At 48.2% G+C, this 10872-nt stretch overlaps 1 long non-coding RNA gene across 1 annotated transcript; it reads left to right on the top strand.

Annotated features, from left to right (window-relative positions):
- The first annotated feature begins 7909 nt into the window (after positions 1 to 7909).
- Positions 7910 to 9424, top strand: LOC104860862. The gene is made up of 3 exons (XR_779818.1): positions 7910 to 8858; positions 8955 to 9032; positions 9278 to 9424. It is a non-coding gene; the product is annotated as an uncharacterized LOC104860862 (long non-coding RNA).
- The last annotated feature ends 1448 nt before the right edge of the window (positions 9425 to 10872 follow it).

Raw genomic sequence — 10872 nt, 5'->3', positions numbered from 1 at the left:
TAAAGCAGATGCTCAAGGCCACAGGTGCAAGACACCCACACATTTGGGGTGGACCCACTAACCATGCAAACTCAGGAGGTTCTGGACTGCTGGGTTTGGGTAGGAGGGCAGGGAGTTCCCCTGGGCAAGGCTGAGACCCAGGTGTGGTGATGGTGAAGCAGTGGCTGAGGCACAGGTTTCCTTGGCATTCGCTAGGATGCAGCGTCATGGCCTGGACATCACCTTTTTGGTCGCATTCCCTTTTCTCAGCGTAATGATTAAGAGCGTGGACACTGAAGCAAAGCCGGCTGGGTATGAGTCTCGGCTGTGCCACTTACTGCCTTGTGTGACCTTGGGCAAGTAACTTCACCTCTCTGGGCCTTGTTTTCTCCTTGTCAAAACAAGTCTGTTACAGCGTCTAATTAATAGATCACTAGCAGATAGTAAATGCTACACAGCTTCTCCTCAATATAAAATGAGATTATATTCCGATAGTCATCAGAGGTTGAAATTGTTAAGTCAAGAATGCACTTAATACACTGATCCTCCTGGACATATGGCTTGGCCGACCTTACCTTAAATGTGCTTAGAACACTTACATCAGCTTACAGCTTGGCAAAAACATCTAACGCAGAAGCCTGTTTTGTAGTAGTGTTGCCTGTCTCATGGAATTGCTGGCATACTGTTCTGACAGGGAAGGCCAGGATGGTTGCTTGGGCACATTTTCACATCATCATGGTGAGTAGAATCATCATAACTTGGGGATGGCTTGCACAAATATTGCTAACCCGTTTCAGAAAAGCTAATACCAACTTCCTCATTCCTTGCACCATTTTTCAGAGCTGCTAGCAAAAGGGAAGGGATTTTTTTCAGTAAAGATATCAGAGCTGATCACTATGGTCTCCATTTACCCATGAGGCTCAGAAAGGGTAAGCTATTTGCTGAAATCATATCAGCTGACGTGGAGTCCAGAAAGGATTTGAACTTGGACCCGTGCGGCACCACAGCTCAGGTCCTTAATCCCAATGCCATATGTCCAGTCCTGGTGATCATGGAAAGATCTAATGCCTAGCCTTGTGCTGAAAATGGAAATATGAGTCACCAGCCCTCCCTGGGGAGTGAGAGGAGCTCAGCTTTGGGGCAAAATGTTCTGCCAGATGCTGAGGAGCAGCTGCCAGCACCACTGAGTCTCTTTCATGCTGAGGAAAGGAAGAAGGGGGGAGTGAGGAGGCACAGGGGTCGCCAGCTGAGGCACATGGCCTGAAAGGGCCACAGCTGGCTGAGTGACGTCAGCCTCACACATCTGGCCTCTGGAATGTGGAGGTCCCAGAGAACTAGGCTTACACATTTCTGCTGCTTGCGGCAAGCTCTTCCTCTGAAATTACCCAGGTGGCTTTGCAGACAAAGGTGTGAGCTTTCTAGGCTTCCTTTGACCAGCCCAGGTGGTGACTTGTGAAATAGGTCTTCAGTGCCTGCTGATGGAGACCAGGTACCCTTAGGCAAGGCAGTAAAAGAAGCAAGCCTTTGGGGTCAGATGGCTAGAAGTGGATTCCAGGTGGGCACCCCAGGCCAGGGCCTTGGTTTCCTCATTTGAGAAATGGGCCTGGAGAAGGTGAGTGTGTCACATGACAGGCACTGAGCAGGTCCATCCAGTGCCTGCTGACTCACTCACTGCCTGAGGGAGTAAGCGGACAGTCGATGGGTTTTGTGGTGTCCCCAACAGCACTACAGCAGTGGCTGGGTGATTACACCTCCCCACCCCAGCCAATTGATCTCCTTAGGGACTTTGTGCCTAGCTTCCAGCTTCCACTTTGCCTGAGGAGAGGTGGTCCTGTCTGCTCTAGTCCGAGAGTGCAGCTGAGGGGGCGTGGTGAGGAGAAGCTGTGCTCTTTCCCCCTTTCTCATGCCCACTGTAGGGCCCCATCTCATATCGATGCTAACGTTGGCTCTATTTCGGAAAGTTTGGGACTGGCCAGTGTGACTTAATGAGATGCATGATTCATTTTGGACCCCCAAGGAACAAAAGCCCAGGTCTTCCCAAGGCAGCCTCTGCCCTAGCTGGCCTCATCTCTGGGTTGGGGAATGAGTCACCAGCCTCCTTTCAGGCTCCAATTTTTCATTTTGCCTGTGTCTTTGGTAAACTGAGTTAGCAGCTTCCTTTTTCTTTGCTCTAGGGGAAGCAAGGTAAGTACCTAAAGGGAGGACTGCAAAGAGGAAGTAAGTCAGAATCCCATGGCAGCCACTGGAGGGGAACAGGCTTCTAGGTGAAGGAGCATTAGAGGCCCTAGCTGCACCCCTCATTACCTCTTTTTCTTCCTGGCTGAAGGTGGGGCCTATAGTCTGCAATCCAAATTCCTTACCCAAAAGTGGAAAACCAATCCACAATTCTACACTCTGCTGGAATTTTAAAAAGTACCCTTGATAATAGGATTTGGCTGGGGCACGAGTCAACGCTTCCCTGTTCGGATCAAATTTAAAAACCTCAACTTCCTCATCCACAGAATCATCTTGTGGAGCTGGCAAAACTGTCACAGGCAGTAAAGAGGAAAATGGCCCTGTGGGAGTAATCACATCCCTGGGGCTTAGTGAGGCACCAGTCAGTGGGGATGGGATAGGGTGGCCAGAGCTGTCCTCTGTGCTTTTGTTCCTTCAGGAGGGCTCTGCTTATCTGGAAGGCAGGCCTCAGCTGTAGGCCCAGAGTGACCAAACAGGAATTCCGAGTAGCAATGGAGAGTTACAAAGCATATACACATTTTTCTGAAGCCTGGGCTGAGACAACAGGGATAAAAGAAGGTACAGACAGATGTGGCACAGGCCAGGATCAAAAGCTTGAGCCCAGACTGGGCAATTTAGTGACTTAGGGAGACCCTGAGAAAAATGTAAGAGATGTAGCTCAGTGTGAAAGCTCTGGCTTCAATCTCTAGTACCAAACACACACAGACACACAGACAGACGGGGACACACACACACACACACACACACACACACGAAGAAGGTAGAGAGTAGAAGCAGGATAACCTTGGGGGCTATCATCTCAAACAGGCTGACTGACATGTGCTGAGTCACTTCCCCTCTCTGGACTGTAGTTTTTTTTTTTTTTTAATCATGACAATAGAGATAATAATTCCTTCCTCACAGGGTTTGAGGAAGTTGGGCATGGCTTAGTGGTTTTGGGTCCACACTGGCCACTGACCAGCCAAATAAAGTCATCTCACTGGGTGGCACCGGTTACCTCATGGTGAGGTAACTGTGGCACCCACCCAGAAGGTGGCTGTTTGGATCCAGTGGTAGGGTCTACAACATGCCCAGGGATGGGGAGTGTGGCATTTAGCGACTGGCAGTTACTATGGTAGAGGTTACAGAGGTTAGTCACTGGTGTATAGCAGGTGTTCAATAAATGCTAGCTATTGTGAGGACAATGATGCTGTTGATGCAGAAATAGAATCAGAGAGTCTTCGCCATCAAACAGACAGTGGAGATCAGAATCTTATTTTAGATCATTTCCTTATATTACCAGTGGGGACGTGGAGGCCCACAGGCGAGAAGGCATTGTCCCAAGGGACGCTACTTCAAGCAAAAGACAGAGCCAGGTTTGAAGCTCCTACTCCTCCGTCCAGGATGGTAGGCACCTTTCTTCACCCAGTGAACTGGGGCCATTTAGAATGAGGATACACATGGGCCTTCCTGTCTCCCTGGGAATTGCTACGTGACCACTCTAGGCAGGAATGAAGCCTGATTGGAGTCTGGAGGGAATTAACAGCAGCACTAGGAAAATGCCACAGCCTTTCAGAATGCCTGGCCCCCATGAGTCAAGAGGACAGCTTTGCTGTGGGAAACGATACAGATATCTGGGAACTCACGTGCTTATGTGCGCAAGTGTGTGCCTCAGAGACAACTATTCCATCGCTTCTTGGCCTTTTGGCTAAGGCCAAGTGTAAAGACAACTATTCCAGAAGTAACAATGGCCACCATTTAATGAGCCCTGACTGTAGAGTTCAGGCATATAGATCTCTCTAATAATCCTCACAACAAACTTATGGAGTGGGTGCTCCGTGGGCCCAGCAAACTGAGGCCCAGAGAAGCTATGGCGCTTTCTCAAGGTCCCACAGCTACTCCATGGTCGGACTAGAACTTGACCCTGGACAGTATGGCTCCAAGCCTGGGACATCCTGCACTGGTCTGCCGTCCCAATTCCTCTTGCCCGTGTCACCTTCCTCACTGATTCACACTGCGTCACTTCTGTGGCCTCATATTCTCCTGGTGCACAGCCCAGTACCCTGGACCTAGCACTTAGTCGTGGCTTATTTTCAAGCCATACTTCAACAAGGCCTGAGCTTCCTGGGGCCTACAGAGGAAGTAAGGTCAGCCTTGGTGCTGGCAATCACTGAGCAGGGGACTCTGGGTGAAGAGAAATTAGCCTTTCCAGTCTGTCCCCTCTTGGGCACCAGAGGTAAGCAGATTAGCCTCAGTTGGAATGCTCAGCCAGGAGAGGGATATGGCTGGGGTTAAAGTCAAGGACTCTGATTTTTGCTCTCTTCTTGGTGCACCATCGCTAGCCCTTGCCCCTCACTGGGCCTCAGTTTCCCCATCTGAACAATGAAGCAAGGGGCAAGATCAATGCCTTCAAAATTGTTGCTATGGTCAATTCCACTTGTTGTTGGAAGAAACTGGGGTTCCAAGAGACTAAGTGCCTTATCTAAGGGCACTGGATAAGAGATTAGCCTGAAATGGAGCCTCCAGAGCCAGGGAGGCCTGATCTCTCCCTCGAGCCCCGGGACCCCTGCAGTCCTGTGACCTTTCCCCTCTGGGGTCTGAGGAACGGGAGGTGAGGGGTTAAGCAGGTTGCACTGTGGCAAAAGCCTCAGGAAGTACTAGGCTGAGAAGACTTCTAAGAAAGAGGGAGGTGGGAGAGACATGTTCTGGCTTCAGGGACAAGAGGACTAGAGGTCAGCCTGGCTCCTGGCTCAGATTTGACTTTTGAAAAGCTCCAGCCTGAAGCCCAACTTAACTCAGCCCATGCCTAAGTCTAGAGGGCCTGCTGTGGTTCTCCTCCTTCCAGATTCTTCTGCGGGCCTGCCTGGCCTGGCCTACCCAGGGAGAAGGCCGAGACTGAGACCTGAAGGGAGGGGAAAGAAAAGCTGGGAAGAAAGTTCTCAGCCTCCTACACCGTTCAGGCATGCTGGGAGCACTATGAGGTCTGCATTTCGGGGTCATGGCACTTGACTTTGCCCCTTTTGCAGGGACCCTGGTCATTTGATTATATGGTTCTGAGTCCTGATGTTCTCTTTTTTTTGAGACAGGCTCTCACTCTGCAGTTCAGGCTGGCCTTCAACTCACTATATAGCCCAGGCTGGCTTTGAACCCAAGACAATCCTTCTGCCTCAGCCTCCCAAGTGTTGGGATTAAGATATGTGCCACCATGCCCATGGAAATAATTTTGCTGTAGCCCTGAGAGCGGTTGAGGCTTTAATTTCCCTGTGCACCTGGCCTGGAGCAAGTGTTCCCTTGGGGCAGCTCCTGTGCTTCTAGGTGGGAGCAGGTGTTGGGCCTGCTCCAGGAAGCCTCAGGCTAGGGTGGGGATCTCAGTGCTTCTGTAAGTGAAGTTTCTGAGCCCTTTCCCAAGACTCCCTGCTCTGAGTCTAATAAGGACCCCAGGGATAGAGACACAGGGACACTGTGGGTTGGGGATTGAGCCCCTGGGCCTGTGTAGCTCAGTTCCAGAGACCGGGGATCTAGAGCTTGGCCTCAGTGTCACCACTGGCAGCAAGAGAATCCTGACATGGCCCTCACAGAGCCCTGTGTGGCCTTTGCAACAGATAAAGAAGCCTCTGGTAATCCGTCAGCACCCCAGTGCCTGGCGCTCTCTCAAATACTCAGAGGCAGGGTCTAGTGGCTGTGTCAGGGTGAGGTCACCAGAATGACTTGTCCCTGTGACCATGACCCTGGGGAATGCTGAGCGCAGCTGGCTCAGGAAGCCAGGACACCGCTCCCCCGCCTACTGAACCCCTGTTAAGTCCCAGCTTCTCAGTTAACCCGACCCACTTCAGGGTCTGGGCCCAGGGACTTTTGAAGTGGCTTTGGAGTCCTTAACCTAGCAGCTCAGCCCCCGCAGGCTTCAACTCCCTGACTAGGCTGCCACTTTTGCTTGTCCTTTTTGAGGCTATTTATGGGTGTTTCCTGTGCCTTGAATACATAGGTACAGAAAAAGGAAGTGAAAGACAGGTGATGCGTGGGTTCTTGAACAGCTGGCAAATCATTTGCATTATTATTAATTTAAAGAATGACATGTGCTTGGAGTGAAAGGTACCAATGTCAGGGAAATGTACAAGTGGGAAAGTGTAAGTGCCCCTCAGCCCTACCCACCCTCTAGAAAGACCTCACCAGCTTTGTCCTACACATACCAATTTCATCACCTTCTCCTTCCTCTTCCTCCTCTTCTGCTCTTCTTCCCCATCTCCTCTGCCTCTTCTTCATCAACTCCTCCTTCTCCAACTCCTCCTCTTCCTCCTCCTCCTCCTCCTCCTTTTTGTTTTGTTTTGTTTTGTTTTTTGAGATATGGTCTTATGTAGCCCAGGCTGGCCTTGAACTCACCATAATCCTCCTGACTCAGCCTCCCAAGTGCTGGGATTACAGGCGTGTGCCATCACACCTGGCTGTACCAACTTTGCCCCCCACAACGAAAAGGGTGAGCCATCACCTTGTGCATGAATCTCTCAGTGAAAGAATATTGAACATCTGCTATGTGCCAAGCCCTGTGCAGATCTTGACTTGCTTTTTCCTCTCAGTAACATGTGTTGAAGTAAGTAGTTCCATGAGAACCCTTGGGAAGATTTTAAAAGCCCCCCAACCCGGGCTCTGAGGCAGGACACTGTGCATGCAGGCTTTCTGAAGACCCCAGGCACAGAGCTGGGGCCAGGAATACCACACTGGGCTTCTCCTAGCTGCTAGGAGTAGAAGCTGCCCTTGCACAGGGACCTGGGTAAAAGCTAGCACTTCAGGGTTTCACAGTACAAAGGTCTCTCTTGAAAAATGGGGGAGGGGAGAGGAGGGACACGTCCTTTCATTGTAATCACAGCGTCACAGTGTGTCTCTCTGTTCCGGGGAAGATTACTAAGCCAGAGGGAGAGCTGCAAGGGCTTGAGGTTTCTCCTCTGTTCATCAAAAAAAAGCTGTCAGTAGGCGATAGGAAGGTGGCCTGCCTCGGAACCCAGGAACGGTCTGTCTGGTGATGAGCCTGCCCAGCATTTCTTGAATGAGGCAGGCCAGTGCCACCACTCTGTTCATTTCTACAAGAAAAATTCTACAACCACACACCCCATTCTGGAATGTGGTGTCTGACAATTGGGTAGCTTATGAATAATACTGTGTGTGTGCGCGCGCACGTGCGCATGTGTCTGCGCACCAGGGTACACATCTCTACGTGTCTTCGTGTGTGTCTGTGTCTGTGGGTGTAAGTTTGTGTGTGACTGAATGTGTGTGTATTGTCTATCGCTATGTGTGTCTGTGGATTTCTGTGTTTGTGTGTATCTGTGTGTGTGCTGAGTGACTTCGTCTGTATGTAGTTGTGCTTTTCATCTCCGTGTGTGTGTGTATGTCTGTGTCTGTCTTGTAGGTTTTTGTGTGTGTTTCTGTGTGTCTCTCTGTGTGTAACACCGTTGGTGTGTCTGTGTGTGTGTGTGCGTGTGTATCTGTGTGGTCCGGAGAGGTGTCTCGCTCGCCCTGTATCCCTATTGCCCACGACGGTGTGGCCTGTGACAAGTGACCACGAGTACCTGCCTTGCACGGAAGCCTGAAGTAACTGCAGACTGTGAAGCTCCAGCTCCGGTACTGGGCTCAGGCCATGCAGGCCCTGCTCCTCCAGAGGCCTGAGTGACTCATGCAGAGGCTGCTCCTCCTGCATCCCCAGATGGAGCACAGATTCAGAGGTTGGGGAAACTGAGGTGGGAGGTGGCACGTTACCGTGAACTCTGTCCTCCACTGCCTCACACTCCTGAGGCCAAGAGCAGACCCCAGGGCAGGGGCTGGCTTAGCCTGGCTCCCACAGGCCACTAGAGAGACAGCTGTGGCCTGGAGAAGCTCTTAGCCTCTTTGGGCTCCCAGGTATTAAGGGGATAAAATCGCAATCACGGCACCAATTAGTAGTGGGCTTAGACATTGCTCTGTGAACTCGTCTCACACTTCAATGAAACCAGGCCTGTCCCTCTGCAGTAATTGGGCCGTTGCTTTGCCCACATTCTCCAGGGCTCTTGCTCCCTCAGAGGAGAAGCCCCAGTCCTCTCAACCACCTCCAAGATCTGATCCCAGACCTCTCTGCATCCTGCTCTGGTCACACCAGCCACTCGCTCTCTCTTTCCTTCCCTTTCTCCCTCCTGTCTTTTTCATAAAATATATTATTACCATCCAGATACATCTGGTTTTCCAGCCAAGATTTCCATGTATCTACATTTTTTTCTCTTCTTATTTTCTGTTCTCTGCCAACCTTTTTCAAGAAAGAGATTATCAAGTCTCTTCACTCACATGTAAGTAGGCTTTTCTTCCTCTTGACCAGAACTGCCTTATACAGTTTACAATCACATTATATTAAATATATTGTACTTTTGCTATGTTCTTTTTTCTTGGTCGCACATGAATATAGGTGTCAATCGAAGACCTCACTAGTGACATAAAATCCAGAAGTGGTATCCTCTGTCTGCTTGGTACTGATTTCCCCGTCTCATTTACTCATTAACTTGGTCACCCTTTATGAAGTCCCGTATGTCTTGGACTTTGTTCGAGAACAAAAACTATTTACTCCCAAGCAGAGAGCCCAACCAATCCTTCATGGTGAGACGTGCTATGGAACCGCCACATGCAGTGACCAGCACTCCATGCCAAAAGAGGTGGGAGCTCTCCCAGCCTATCACAAGGGAGGAAGTTCTCCTGGGTCAGCTGCAAACTGAATGTCAAGTTGAACCTTGAACTCTTGTCCTCTACAGCTCCCTGCCCAGCACTTGCCCACAGAACCAGGCACTGAGCTTGTCTAAAATCATAGGGAGAAACGAAAACACTTCAAGGTAGCTGTGGCCAGAAAGCAATTTATGGCCTTGTTTGTTACTTAAATTCCCAATTTTCCTTTACCCTTTATCCCCTGTAGATTTTTATGGTAGAATGTTGACTAAACTCCTTGGGCTTAACCAATAGGCCTCAAAAACATTGGGAAGTTGTATAACCTGCCTGCCTCCTTAGTAATCAGCTGTGTACTCCTACTGGAATTAACATAAACACCTGCTCATAAACACCGACTCAACTCCTTTCACAGATCATAGAAAACCATGCTAAAAATCAGCTGCAGAAGAAACACCAAGAAGAGGCCATCCCAACACTGAGAGATATTCCTAAGAGAGACTGAAACCAGAGGTTCTTTCTTGTAGCTGGACACTGACACTGAATTATATGTGACTGTACTAACACCAAGTATTTACTTCTAACTTTTTGACAATAATTTAGCTCATAATTACTTTTACTAACTTTTCCATTAATAAAAAAAATTGAGATGCAAAAGTGTTCAATTTCTCTTAGATCAAGTTCCATTAATAATGTCAATATTCTCAAATATAATTATGAATGGACAGAATAAATAAAGCATTACCATAAAAAACTGAACCTTGAATCGTTTTTTAAAACATAGATTCTTGTGGTACATTGTATTTTTTCCATCCTCTACCTCTCCCTTATACATTTTTAATACTCTAAAACTTACCCTATTCACGTACACAATTCAGCATTCCCACCCTAGCCCAAATCAACCACTGATCTATTTACTCTCTAAATTTGCCTTTTCTGGTAAATAGGTGGAACCATATGATATGTGGGGTTTTTGTTTGTTTGTTTGTTTTTTGGTACTGGGGATTGAACTCAGAACCTTGCACTTGTGAGGCAGGCATGGTGCCACTGAGCTAAATCCCTGGCCCTGGTATGTGTGTTTTATTGTTGAATAGTGTTCTGATGTATGGAGAGACCACATTTCACCTATTCATTTACCATCTGGTGGAATTTTAAGATGTTTCTAGTTTGGGGCTATTATAAAAATGCTGAAATGAACATTGACTTACAAGTTTTGTGTAGATATATTTTCAGTTTTCATTTCTCTTGGGCAGTTAATTTTTTTTTTTTTTTGTACCGGGGATCAAACTCAGGACCTTGCACTTGTAAGGCAGGCAGCAGAACCACTGAGCTAAATCCCTGGCCCTCTTGGATAGATAATTAGAAGTGGAATTGCTGGGTCATATATTAATTTTATATTTAACACTTTTTAAATTGTTTTCCTAAAAGGCTATACCATTTTATATTCTCACCTGCAATATTGAAGGAATTTTTTTTTCCAGTACTGGGGATCAAACTCAAGACCCTGTACTTTCGAGGAAGGCATAGTGTCACAGAGCTACATTCCTGGCCTCTCACCTGCAATATATAAGAACTGTTTGTTTGTTTGTTTGTTTTTTGAGACAGGGTCTCACTATGTAGTTGAGATTTACCTGGAACTCACTATGTAGCCCAGGCTGGTCTCGAACTCACAGCAATCCTCCTGCCTCAGCCTCGCGTGCGCCACCACACCTGGCCTAAGAACTGTTTCCCTACATCATATCCTGCCTTTATCATTATCAATCCTTTGATTATAGTCATTCTAGTGGGTGTGAAATAGTAGTCCATTGTGGTTTTAATCTGTATTTCCCTAATGGCTAGTGGTGTTGAATACTTGCTTATGTGTTTATTAGCTACTTGGTATAATTTCCTTTGAGAAATGTCTGTATGTGTCTCTTGTTCACTTTTTTTACTTTTTTTTTTGGTACCAGGGATTGAACTCGGGTCTTTGTGCTTGCAAGGCAGGTGACAGAAGCACTGAGCTAAATCCCT

This window comes from Fukomys damarensis, unplaced genomic scaffold (genome assembly GCF_012274545.1).
Source record: "Fukomys damarensis isolate Sample0158 unplaced genomic scaffold, DMR_v1.0_HiC HiC_scaffold_9, whole genome shotgun sequence".
NCBI classification, from domain to species: Eukaryota; Metazoa; Chordata; class Mammalia; order Rodentia; family Bathyergidae; genus Fukomys; species Fukomys damarensis.
The sequence above is the reverse complement of the archived record's forward strand: the minus strand, read 5'-3'. Positions and strand labels throughout refer to the sequence as shown.